Source organism: Phyllobates terribilis, unplaced genomic scaffold (assembly GCF_046119375.1).
Source record: "Phyllobates terribilis strain yellow unplaced genomic scaffold, ASM4611937v1 Scaffold_3584__1_contigs__length_74827, whole genome shotgun sequence".
Classification (NCBI taxonomy): domain Eukaryota; kingdom Metazoa; phylum Chordata; class Amphibia; order Anura; family Dendrobatidae; genus Phyllobates; species Phyllobates terribilis.
This window is the reverse complement of record NW_027366337.1, coordinates 66,787-74,828: the sequence shown is the minus strand read 5'-3', so window position 1 is coordinate 74,828 and position 8,042 is coordinate 66,787. Positions and strand designations below refer to the sequence as shown.

Below are 8,042 nucleotides of genomic sequence, written 5' to 3'. Positions count from 1 at the left end.
AGATTTTTCAACACAGAAGGGGATTGTGCAATACTGCAAGATGCCCTAGAACAGGCTGTGTTAGAGAGGAAACAGTTTTACACACCTTTTGGAACTGTTTTATGCCCAAAATGTCTGGAAAGAAGTTGGAAGTCTCTTAAAGTTTGTTACTGGTCTTAAGTTTTTAAATCACGAAGTAGTTTTATATGGAAATTTACATGTCAATCAAAAGAAAAAGAAAGAGTCATTTGGATAAATGATAAATGGAATAAAGAATGCGCTATGGAAAGTCCGAAACATATTGCTTTTTAAAAGAGATTTATAAGTGAAAGTGAATGCATAAAATTAGCACTAAGTGAAATATATATTTATTACCTGTTAGATCTGAAGAGAATTGGGAAAAAAAGAGCCAAGAGTCTATGGAACTTTCATCTGTGGAACCTTGTAGCATGAACAGATTATAAGGCAAGAGAAATATTAGAAGAGAAATAACAACTGAAATATAAGAACAAAATGAAAAAGAAAAAAATCTGTTCTTATCAGTTTAATATCTGATACGTCCCCTATCTGGGGACCATATATTAAATGGATTTTTAGAACAGGGAGATGGAAAAAGAGCTTGCTCTGTCCACTCCACGCATTGACCTGGTATTGCAGTATCTCCAGGACCGGTGCACCCCTTCTTTAATGCAGTTTCTAAAATCAGAAAGAATTGAATTCAATGTTTTTTGTTCATTTTGCTTGTTTGTCGGATTTTGGGATGGACTCTTTGGCTCTGCTTTTCTTCTCCTCATTGGATTTTTCATGTTCAAAGTTGCAGAAGCCAGATTACAAGCTCATTTTGGTTCAACTTCAGCAACTGTGCATTGCATTGCCATGTAATGTGATGCAATGCTATCTTTCTAGCTCTCCCTTTCTACTTCCTTTTGGATAAACAGACATATTAGGCAAGCATTTTGGAGCTTTCACCTAAATAACTACAGGTGGTGAGATAAGCTGCACAATATAATTGACCTTTCAGTATATTGTTGCACACACACCATCTATTTAGCAAATGCCCTTGTTATCAACAGCAGCCTTTTAAACTCACCCGAGCTAACAGGTATGTGCGCTGGTTACACTGCTGCGCTTAAAATTTCTTTTTTGGTTTGCTACAATGCCTTTTCTGAAACGTTGTCTCCTTCTGCTGGAACACTGACTTCTTTCATTTAATGCCTGCAGACTATAAAAGAGAACCCAACCCAAAAAGTTTGGTTGATTAGTCTGTGGCATTCTGTTAAACTGTTGCTTATGGCGGTCTCTGTGAGCTTCTCAGCGACATTCAGCCAGCCAGGTATCCTGCCTGCAGTAGATGGAATGTGGCAATGGAACGCTGGCTGCGCGTGTCATAATAGGCTCTGAGCCTTTATATACCTGTGCACAGCAGCAGCCACCTTCAGTCTGCTGCTGGACAGCCAGCAGCAGCAGCAGCAGCAGGAGAGGTATGTAATCAGGAGCCCTCCTGCTAAGGGTAGACAGCTGCTCGTTCCACCCCACCCCCCGCCTTAATTGGTTCTCCTCCCTTCCAACGGTGTTGAGGCGGGTGGGAACAGCAGGGGGTGAAGGTGCTGTGTTTAAAGAGGTGGAGTTATGCAGATCTAAAACGCGTGGATTGCAGCAGCAGCAAGCCGAAAAGTGCAGGCATGTAAGGGATCTAGAGGTTGACAAACATGTCTTCTTAACGGGAGTCCAGGAGCTCATCTCCACAAATGGACTTTTTAGGATCCTTGGGTGGCTCCGTAGTTTGAAACCAATTCTGGTTATCGCTTCTCGGCCTTTTGGCTAAGATCAAGTGTAGTATCTGTTCTTATCAGTTTAATATCTGATACGTCCCTATCTGGGGACCATATATTAAATGGATTTTAGAACAGGGAGATGGAAAAAGAGCTTGCTCTGTCCACTCCACGCATTGACCTGGTATTGCAGTATCTCCAGGACCGGTGCACCCCTTCTTTAATGCAGTTTCTAAAATCAGAAAGAATTGAATTCAATGTTTTTTGTTCATTTTGCTTGTTTGTCGGATTTTGGGATGGACTCTTTGGCTCTGCTTTTCTTCTCCTCATTGGATTTTTCATGTTCAAAGTTGCAGAAGCCAGATTACAAGCTCATTTTGGTTCAACTTCAGCAACTGTGCATTGCATTGCCATGTAATGTGATGCAATGCTATCTTTCTAGCTCTCCCTTTCTACTTCCTTTTGGATAAACAGACATATTAGGCAAGCATTTTGGAGCTTTCACCTAAATAACTACAGGTGGTGAGATAAGCTGCACAATATAATTGACCTTTCAGTATATTGTTGCACACACACCATCTATTTAGCAAATGCCCTTGTTATCAACAGCAGCCTTTTAAACTCACCCGAGCTAACAGGTATGTGCGCTGGTTACACTGCTGCGCTTTAAATTTCTTTTTTGGTTTGCTACAATGCCTTTTCTGAAACGTTGTCTCCTTCTGCTGGAACACTGACTTCTTTCATTTAATGCCTGCAGACTATAAAAGAGAACCCAACCCAAAAAGTTTGGTTGATTAGTCTGTGGCATTCTGTTAAACTGTTGCTTATGGCGGTCTCTGTGAGCTTCTCAGCGACATTCAGCCAGCCAGGTATCCTGCCTGCAGTAGATGGAATGTGGCAATGGAACGCTGGCTGCGCGTGTCATAATAGGCTCTGAGCCTTTATATACCTGTGCACAGCAGCAGCCACCTTCAGTCTGCTGCTGGACAGCCAGCAGCAGCAGCAGCAGCAGGAGAGGTATGTAATCAGGAGCCCTCCTGCTAAGGGTAGACAGCTGCTCGTTCCACCCCACCCCCCGCCTTAATTGGTTCTCCTCCCTTCCAACGGTGTTGAGGCGGGTGGGAACAGCAGGGGGTGAAGGTGCTGTGTTTAAAGAGGTGGAGTTATGCAGATCTAAAACGCGTGGATTGCAGCAGCAGCAAGCCGAAAAGTGCAGGCATGTAAGGGATCTAGAGGTTGACAACATGTCTTCTTAACGGGAGTCCAGGAGCTCATCTCCACAAATGGACTTTTTAGGATCCTTGGGTGGCTCCGTAGTTTGAAACCAATTCTGGTTATCGCTTCTCGGCCTTTTGGCTAAGATCAAGTGTAGTATCTGTTCTTATCAGTTTAATATCTGATACGTCCCCTATCTGGGGACCATATATTAAATGGATTTTTAGAACAGGGAGATGGAAAAAGAGCTTGCTCTGTCCACTCCACGCATTGACCTGGTATTGCAGTATCTCCAGGACCGGTGCACCCCTTCTTTAATGCAGTTTCTAAAATCAGAAAGAATTGAATTCAATGTTTTTTGTTCATTTTGCTTGTTTGTCGGATTTTGGGATGGACTCTTTGGCTCTGCTTTTCTTCTCCTCATTGGATTTTTCATGTTCAAAGTTGCAGAAGCCAGATTACAAGCTCATTTTGGTTCAACTTCAGCAACTGTGCATTGCATTGCCATGTAATGTGATGCAATGCTATCTTTCTAGCTCTCCCTTTCTACTTCCTTTTGGATAAACAGACATATTAGGCAAGCATTTTGGAGCTTTCACCTAAATAACTACAGGTGGTGAGATAAGCTGCACAATATAATTGACCTTTCAGTATATTGTTGCACACACACCATCTATTTAGCAAATGCCCTTGTTATCAACAGCAGCCTTTTAAACTCACCCGAGCTAACAGGTATGTGCGCTGGTTACACTGCTGCGCTTAAAATTTCTTTTTTGGTTTGCTACAATGCCTTTTCTGAAACGTTGTCTCCTTCTGCTGGAACACTGACTTCTTTCATTTAATGCCTGCAGACTATAAAAGAGAACCCAACCCAAAAAGTTTGGTTGATTAGTCTGTGGCATTCTGTTAAACTGTTGCTTATGGCGGTCTCTGTGAGCTTCTCAGCGACATTCAGCCAGCCAGGTATCCTGCCTGCAGTAGATGGAATGTGGCAATGGAACGCTGGCTGCGCGTGTCATAATAGGCTCTGAGCCTTTATATACCTGTGCACAGCAGCAGCCACCTTCAGTCTGCTGCTGGACAGCCAGCAGCAGCAGCAGCAGCAGGAGAGGTATGTAATCAGGAGCCCTCCTGCTAAGGGTAGACAGCTGCTCGTTCCACCCCACCCCCCGCCTTAATTGGTTCTCCTCCCTTCCAACGGTGTTGAGGCGGGTGGGAACAGCAGGGGGTGAAGGTGCTGTGTTTAAAGAGGTGGAGTTATGCAGATCTAAAACGCGTGGATTGCAGCAGCAGCAAGCCGAAAAGTGCAGGCATGTAAGGGATCTAGAGGTTGACAACATGTCTTCTTAACGGGAGTCCAGGAGCTCATCTCCACAAATGGACTTTTTAGGATCCTTGGGTGGCTCCGTAGTTTGAAACCAATTCTGGTTATCGCTTCTCGGCCTTTTGGCTAAGATCAAGTGTAGTATCTGTTCTTATCAGTTTAATATCTGATACGTCCCCTATCTGGGGACCATATATTAAATGGATTTTTAGAACAGGGAGATGGAAAAAGAGCTTGCTCTGTCCACTCCACGCATTGACCTGGTATTGCAGTATCTCCAGGACCGGTGCACCCCTTCTTTAATGCAGTTTCTAAAATCAGAAAGAATTGAATTCAATGTTTTTTGTTCATTTTGCTTGTTTGTCGGATTTTGGGATGGACTCTTTGGCTCTGCTTTTCTTCTCCTCATTGGATTTTTCATGTTCAAAGTTGCAGAAGCCAGATTACAAGCTCATTTTGGTTCAACTTCAGCAACTGTGCATTGCATTGCCATGTAATGTGATGCAATGCTATCTTTCTAGCTCTCCCTTTCTACTTCCTTTTGGATAAACAGACATATTAGGCAAGCATTTTGGAGCTTTCACCTAAATAACTACAGGTGGTGAGATAAGCTGCACAATATAATTGACCTTTCAGTATATTGTTGCACACACACCATCTATTTAGCAAATGCCCTTGTTATCAACAGCAGCCTTTTAAACTCACCCGAGCTAACAGGTATGTGCGCTGGTTACACTGCTGCGCTTAAAATTTCTTTTTTGGTTTGCTACAATGCCTTTTCTGAAACGTTGTCTCCTTCTGCTGGAACACTGACTTCTTTCATTTAATGCCTGCAGACTATAAAAGAGAACCCAACCCAAAAAGTTTGGTTGATTAGTCTGTGGCATTCTGTTAAACTGTTGCTTATGGCGGTCTCTGTGAGCTTCTCAGCGACATTCAGCCAGCCAGGTATCCTGCCTGCAGTAGATGGAATGTGGCAATGGAACGCTGGCTGCGCGTGTCATAATAGGCTCTGAGCCTTTATATACCTGTGCACAGCAGCAGCCACCTTCAGTCTGCTGCTGGACAGCCAGCAGCAGCAGCAGCAGCAGGAGAGGTATGTAATCAGGAGCCCTCCTGCTAAGGGTAGACAGCTGCTCGTTCCACCCCACCCCCCGCCTTAATTGGTTCTCCTCCCTTCCAACGGTGTTGAGGCGGGTGGGAACAGCAGGGGGTGAAGGTGCTGTGTTTAAAGAGGTGGAGTTATGCAGATCTAAAACGCGTGGATTGCAGCAGCAGCAAGCCGAAAAGTGCAGGCATGTAAGGGATCTAGAGGTTGACAACATGTCTTCTTAACGGGAGTCCAGGAGCTCATCTCCACAAATGGACTTTTTAGGATCCTTGGGTGGCTCCGTAGTTTGAAACCAATTCTGGTTATCGCTTCTCGGCCTTTTGGCTAAGATCAAGTGTAGTATCTGTTCTTATCAGTTTAATATCTGATACGTCCCCTATCTGGGGACCATATATTAAATGGATTTTTAGAACAGGGAGATGGAAAAAGAGCTTGCTCTGTCCACTCCACGCATTGACCTGGTATTGCAGTATCTCCAGGACCGGTGCACCCCTTCTTTAATGCAGTTTCTAAAATCAGAAAGAATTGAATTCAATGTTTTTTGTTCATTTTGCTTGTTTGTCGGATTTTGGGATGGACTCTTTGGCTCTGCTTTTCTTCTCCTCATTGGATTTTTCATGTTCAAAGTTGCAGAAGCCAGATTACAAGCTCATTTTGGTTCAACTTCAGCAACTGTGCATTGCATTGCCATGTAATGTGATGCAATGCTATCTTTCTAGCTCTCCCTTTCTACTTCCTTTTGGATAAACAGACATATTAGGCAAGCATTTTGGAGCTTTCACCTAAATAACTACAGGTGGTGAGATAAGCTGCACAATATAATTGACCTTTCAGTATATTGTTGCACACACACCATCTATTTAGCAAATGCCCTTGTTATCAACAGCAGCCTTTTAAACTCACCCGAGCTAACAGGTATGTGCGCTGGTTACACTGCTGCGCTTAAAATTTCTTTTTTGGTTTGCTACAATGCCTTTTCTGAAACGTTGTCTCCTTCTGCTGGAACACTGACTTCTTTCATTTAATGCCTGCAGACTATAAAAGAGAACCCAACCCAAAAAGTTTGGTTGATTAGTCTGTGGCATTCTGTTAAACTGTTGCTTATGGCGGTCTCTGTGAGCTTCTCAGCGACATTCAGCCAGCCAGGTATCCTGCCTGCAGTAGATGGAATGTGGCAATGGAACGCTGGCTGCGCGTGTCATAATAGGCTCTGAGCCTTTATATACCTGTGCACAGCAGCAGCCACCTTCAGTCTGCTGCTGGACAGCCAGCAGCAGCAGCAGCAGCAGGAGAGGTATGTAATCAGGAGCCCTCCTGCTAAGGGTAGACAGCTGCTCGTTCCACCCCACCCCCCGCCTTAATTGGTTCTCCTCCCTTCCAACGGTGTTGAGGCGGGTGGGAACAGCAGGGGGTGAAGGTGCTGTGTTTAAAGAGGTGGAGTTATGCAGATCTAAAACGCGTGGATTGCAGCAGCAGCAAGCCGAAAAGTGCAGGCATGTAAGGGATCTAGAGGTTGACAACATGTCTTCTTAACGGGAGTCCAGGAGCTCATCTCCACAAATGGACTTTTTAGGATCCTTGGGTGGCTCCGTAGTTTGAAACCAATTCTGGTTATCGCTTCTCGGCCTTTTGGCTAAGATCAAGTGTAGTATCTGTTCTTATCAGTTTAATATCTGATACGTCCCCTATCTGGGGACCATATATTAAATGGATTTTTAGAACAGGGAGATGGAAAAAGAGCTTGCTCTGTCCACTCCACGCATTGACCTGGTATTGCAGTATCTCCAGGACCGGTGCACCCCTTCTTTAATGCAGTTTCTAAAATCAGAAAGAATTGAATTCAATGTTTTTTGTTCATTTTGCTTGTTTGTCGGATTTTGGGATGGACTCTTTGGCTCTGCTTTTCTTCTCCTCATTGGATTTTTCATGTTCAAAGTTGCAGAAGCCAGATTACAAGCTCATTTTGGTTCAACTTCAGCAACTGTGCATTGCATTGCCATGTAATGTGATGCAATGCTATCTTTCTAGCTCTCCCTTTCTACTTCCTTTTGGATAAACAGACATATTAGGCAAGCATTTTGGAGCTTTCACCTAAATAACTACAGGTGGTGAGATAAGCTGCACAATATAATTGACCTTTCAGTATATTGTTGCACACACACCATCTATTTAGCAAATGCCCTTGTTATCAACAGCAGCCTTTTAAACTCACCCGAGCTAACAGGTATGTGCGCTGGTTACACTGCTGCGCTTAAAATTTCTTTTTTGGTTTGCTACAATGCCTTTTCTGAAACGTTGTCTCCTTCTGCTGGAACACTGACTTCTTTCATTTAATGCCTGCAGACTATAAAAGAGAACCCAACCCAAAAAGTTTGGTTGATTAGTCTGTGGCATTCTGTTAAACTGTTGCTTATGGCGGTCTCTGTGAGCTTCTCAGCGACATTCAGCCAGCCAGGTATCCTGCCTGCAGTAGATGGAATGTGGCAATGGAACGCTGGCTGCGCGTGTCATAATAGGCTCTGAGCCTTTATATACCTGTGCACAGCAGCAGCCACCTTCAGTCTGCTGCTGGACAGCCAGCAGCAGCAGCAGCAGCAGGAGAGGTATGTAATCAGGAGCCCTCCTGCTAAGGGTAGACAGC

General features: G+C 44.1%; 6 non-coding genes across 6 annotated transcripts; all 6 read left to right on the top strand.

The window, feature by feature from the left end:
• Positions 1-479: 479 nt before the first annotated feature.
• Positions 480-661, top strand: LOC141248096 (U2 spliceosomal RNA). Its single transcript, XR_012311356.1, has one exon. It is a non-coding gene; the product is annotated as a U2 spliceosomal RNA (small nuclear RNA).
• Positions 662-1,780: 1,119 nt separating this feature from the next.
• Positions 1,781-1,969, top strand: LOC141248094 (U2 spliceosomal RNA). The gene has a single exon (XR_012311354.1). It is a non-coding gene; the product is annotated as a U2 spliceosomal RNA (small nuclear RNA).
• A 1,118-nt stretch (positions 1,970-3,087) lies between these two features.
• On the top strand, positions 3,088-3,278 carry LOC141248148 (U2 spliceosomal RNA). The gene has a single exon (XR_012311404.1). It is a non-coding gene; the product is annotated as a U2 spliceosomal RNA (small nuclear RNA).
• Positions 3,279-4,396: 1,118 nt separating this feature from the next.
• On the top strand, positions 4,397-4,587 carry LOC141248147 (U2 spliceosomal RNA). Its single transcript, XR_012311403.1, has one exon. It is a non-coding gene; the product is annotated as a U2 spliceosomal RNA (small nuclear RNA).
• A 1,118-nt stretch (positions 4,588-5,705) lies between these two features.
• On the top strand, positions 5,706-5,896 carry LOC141248146 (U2 spliceosomal RNA). The gene has a single exon (XR_012311402.1). It is a non-coding gene; the product is annotated as a U2 spliceosomal RNA (small nuclear RNA).
• Positions 5,897-7,014: 1,118 nt separating this feature from the next.
• LOC141248145 (U2 spliceosomal RNA) lies at positions 7,015-7,205 on the top strand. Its single transcript, XR_012311401.1, has one exon. It is a non-coding gene; the product is annotated as a U2 spliceosomal RNA (small nuclear RNA).
• Positions 7,206-8,042: the final 837 nt, after the last annotated feature.